The sequence below is a fragment of the Mauremys reevesii genome, linkage group 8, assembly GCF_016161935.1.
Source record: "Mauremys reevesii isolate NIE-2019 linkage group 8, ASM1616193v1, whole genome shotgun sequence".
Classification (NCBI taxonomy): domain Eukaryota; kingdom Metazoa; phylum Chordata; order Testudines; family Geoemydidae; genus Mauremys; species Mauremys reevesii.
Genome location: NC_052630.1, coordinates 102842639 through 102847570, shown reverse-complemented (window position 1 = coordinate 102847570; position 4932 = coordinate 102842639).

The window sequence follows — 4932 nt, the reverse complement described above, 5'->3', positions numbered from 1 at the left end:
TGACATTAATAAGTGGCTATTTAAATAGAGGAGGTACAGATGGAATTTACATACCTGCTTCCTCTTTGGGCCAGGTGAATAAGTAACGTCTAAGATTGTTTGGGAGTTTGCAGACATGTGGTTTGAATAATTGGCAGTTACTGCAGAGCCTGAAGGAATTTCAGAGGAGACAATGAACCATGGCTGTTTATTTACTTACAGTGGGGATTTGGGGGAACCGATACTATGATCAACACATTCTTTCTGGAAAGGAGCACCCTGGCGTAGCATAGTTGCATGATTCCAGATAATGCAACAGCACCAAAATCAGATAAGCAAATCAAATGAAAGCCCCAAAAATAAGGCGTTTGTAAAACGAAGCCTTCAAACTCTGACTGGTAGAAATAGATGCATGGAAAATAATATACTCTACTGGCTAGTGGGATATGTCATTGCCCTATGGAGGATGGAATCAGAACAGCACGTCAAAGACCCTATATGGCTATGGGTGACTCTTTTTTAGCTCAAGTGGTAGGCGCTGGTGGTAATATAGGATCTGAGTTCTATCTCAATTCCAAGTAATCATGGTGTGCAACACAGTGATAACCATGAAGTCACTGGAAGCCTTAGACCTGCAGAAATATACCTACACAGATTGCAGTTGCAATGAACTCTACTAAAAAAAAAAATTCTCCTATGCCTGTGATCCAGACATCTCAGCACTGATCTGCTGCCTAAATTGAAAGCTCTTTGGGGCAGGGACTATCTTGCAGGCGTAGTAGCACATTCTGGGTGCTGTTGGAAGACAAACAATATGTAATGACAAGATGAAACTGACTATAAACAAACCTGAAATTGACCTGTCTGGCGTCATTGTCTTGGCTGAGAAAAAGGAAAATAATAAGCGCAAAGTAAACAAGCAGCATAAAGCAAATGAGATTCTTTCATTTTCAGTTATCTAAGATGTTATTAATAACATAGGAAAGGAAATTTGTGATTTAAAAATAGCTGTCTATGAGCCAGATGCATTATTGACAACCCTAATCATGCAAAACTCATGTCACCCCCTCCCCCCAATCATGAGATTGTCCTAAAACTTGTAAGATTCTAAAAACAATAAATTTGTGGGTTTTTTACTTGAGCTTTGACATTTTCAACATTTATGCCCCCATAAGGGCTAGAAACTTTCTATTTTTTTTAAAGTAAAAGTTGAGATTTTCCTAGAACCATCTGACTCCAGGAACTGGGGCTTTAAGGAAAACACCAACTATCATGAGGCTCATGATAAAATCACGAGATGTGGCAACACAGCAGATGGTGTCCCCTCAAAACCAAGCCTTCAGAATGTTTTGTCTGAGTTGGCCACACCCTCAGAAGAGCTAACCTCAATTCCCGACTCTGCCACTGCCTCCCTGGGTGACCTTGGGCGAGTCCTTTCATCTCTTTGTGGCTCAGGTCCCCATCTGCAAAATGGGAATACCAGCATTTTGTTTTTCCCAGCCTTTATCTATCTTGTCCATTTAAATCGCAAACTCTTAAGGCTTACCATGTGTTTTCAGAGTACCTAGCAGCATAATGGGGCTTACCCCGTTAGCCCTTCTAGCACTACTGTGGGACAAAGAATAAATAATGGTGAAATACTTGGTTTGTGAAGAAGTAAAAATGACTCCTTTATGAGCTTTCCCTCAGTTACTGACCGCATTCAGAACATATTGCTGGCTTTGGTTTGTTATATTTAGGCTTGTCAGAATTCAATCTTTTTTAATATATAATTTTGATGGATATCGACATTTATTTTTAAGCATTTTTTTTTTAGATTTTTTAGTGATGTAATTTTCCCAGTTCTGCAAATTATGGGGGGGAAGGGGAACACATTTAATGACAGTAGATGATGACGTTCAAAAAGTTAACGCTTTATAAACCGTTAAAACACAAATTGTCAGCAGTGCTTGGCAAAATACACAAAGTTAATATCCTTAAATCAACAAGTCATACCTGTTTTTGCTATTCATTCGCTAGTCTGTTTGTAACAAGCCTCATTCTAAAGTCTAACTCACTGGATTTTGACTCCTAAGCAGCATTTTTATTAATTTGCTTATCTATAAATTTTGATTATTATCAATGGAACTATTTTTACAGTGGAAACCTCTTTACCAAGCTGCTGCTGCACCCTCTGTAACTCTCACTCTGCCTCCTCAACTCCTCCCCCCGTCCTTCCTGTTTCCTGTCCTTTCAGACTCCCAACAGCCAGTGCTCCCAGTTCTAATAATTACAAGCAACATCTAAACATCACACAAACATGGCAATTGCTTCGGGCCCCAACCCACAAGCTGGGGAGCCCCATGAAGCTAAACTGCTCACGCTTTGGCTTCAGCCCCGTGCAGTGGGGCTTCGGCTTTCTGCTCTGGGCCCCAGGGAGTGTGATGCTGGCCCTGCTTGGCGGAACCACTGAAAACTGCTCACGGCCCCCCAGGGGGTCCTGCACCACTGGTTGAGAACCACTGATCTAGACCATCCCTGACAGGTGTTTGTCTAACCCGCTCTTAAAAATCTCCAATGATGGAGATTCCACAACCTCCCTGGGCAATTTATTCCAGTGCTTAATTACCCTGACAGGAAGTTTTTCCTAATGTCCAACCTAAACCTCCCTTGCTGCAATTTAAGCCCATTGCTTCTGGTCCTATCCTCAAAGGTTATGAAGAACAATTCTTCTCTCTCCTCCTTGTAACAATCTTTTATGTACATGAAAACTGTTATCACATCCCCTCTCAGTCTTCTCTTCTCCAGACTAAACAAACCCAGTTTTTTCAATCTTCCCTCATAGGTCACGTTTTCTAGACCTTTAATCATTTTTGTTGCTCTTCTCTGGACTTTCTCCAATTTGTCCCCATCTTTCCTGAAAAGTGGCCCCCAGAACTGGGCACAATACTCCAGTTGAGACCTAATCAGGCGGAGTAGAGTGGAAGAATGACTTCGCATGTCTTGCTTACAACACTCCCGGATCTCTTTCTAAAGAAGATGATGTGGGTCAACCCCAAGCTACTGGGTGCAATTCTATGAGCTATGTTATACAGGAGGCCAGACTACATCAGTCATTCTCTACCTTTTCCATATTGGGTCCCCCTTTCCCACATTAGGATCCCTCCTAGGGTCCCCCTCGCATCTAGCCAAAAAAACCCCATTTAGCAATATGGGAAAGCTACATGGTCACAATCCCATGATGCCATGTGTGCATGACCCTCAGGATGAGAACCTAGTGGAGGACGGTAAAGGCCTCAAATTCTATGAGCCTATGAACCTGGCACATCTTGACTTTTATAGCCATAAAGAAAAAGTGATGTGCGATGGCATGAAAACACAGAGAGGTATCAGGGCTGGTGCAACCATTTAGGGCGCTAGGATTTGGGAGGGCGGCATTTTCTTCAGCAGCGACCGTGGCGGCCAGATCTTCGGCCACCCCGGTCGCCGCCGGCATTTAGGTGGAGGGAGCTGGGGCAGGGGAGCGCAGGGAGGGCCACCTGCAGCATGTAAGGGGGGGGCGGCATGCAGGGGAACTCCCCGCCCCAGCTCACCCCTGCCCCGCCTCCTCCCCGAGCACGCCCTGGCTGCTTCACTTCTCCCGCTTATCAGGCTTGCGGCGCCTAAGCTGATTGGCCCCGCAAGCCTAGGAGGCGGGAGAAGTGAAGCAGCCGGGGCGTGCTCGGGGAGGAGGCGGGGCAGGGGTGAGCTGGGGCGGGGAGGTGCCTCGGGGTGGAGGGTGGGGAGCTGCCGCAAGGGGGGGCGCCTGAGGGTGGAGGGGGGAAGATGCTGCGGGGGAGAAGGGCTCAGGGCGGAGGCGCGGGGTTGGGGGGGAGGGCGCAAGGTAGAAGTTTTGCCCAGGGTGCAAAACATCCTTGCACCGGCCCTGAGAGATATTAATGATTTAAATACACGCACAGCGCTATGACCTGCCTTCCAAAATTACACTTGATTTCTTAGGAATCAGGGCTATTTTGTTTTGCAGGATCTGAGTTTATGGCGGGTGTTAGCTGAGGGGGAACCCTGTGGTAAAATAGAATTCTATTTGCTTCTTAAGCCCAAACAGCACTTTATCACCACTGGCTCCTCTGTTTACAAGTGTTTTAGGTAAACATTTGTATGGTTCCTTGCTTCATAGCCTACCAAACAATGTATCTGCTTATCTCGATGTTTTAATGCATCTGCTCTGTTCTCTGATAGCCACTGGAAAGGTTTTAGCTATTGCTGAGCTTTGGTAGTACAGGTTTGTCAATATATTGACTCTTAGGCACGTCAGATTTCTCATTTTTACCGTGTGCTTTGTTTTTTAAGGATTGCCTTTCCACTGACTTGTAATTGCAGCTTTGTTGGACAACAGATGCGTTTTATAGCTCTGCTTCCTCTAGTATGTAAAAGAACTGCATAGCCCAGTAGATTTTTCTTCTGTGTTTTGTGACATTTTGAATAGTTTTCTGTGAAGAAGATTACACAACTCAGGGGACTGGTGATCAAACAGGCACCGTTTTGCCTCCAAGTTACTGGTGCTGCTCCAGCCCAGGGCCCAAACCCTGCAATCAGATCCACGCGGACAGACTGTTGTCTCACATGGAGTTGCACTGACTTCAGAGGGATTCTCCATGAGCATCAGGCTCCGCCCATGAGGATCAGATGGCAGGCCAGAGGCCCAGATTGGTAGTGAGCAAAAGCTGTTCCCATCTTCCGGGGCCTGTGTGAAATGGACTGAGGGGCTCGGTCGGTCCCCTGTGAACAGGAATCCATGTTACAGACATATCCACTGACACTGATATTAACTGCCCCCCTCCCCTCCCTCCCCCCCATTGATCGTTCTGCCAAGGAAGCTAAGGGATGAATAGCGATATAGACTGAAGTCCCCTTTCACCTTTACAGGGTGTCTCTCCAGGTCAGGACTGACGCTCATTGCCCCTCATGCTGTAG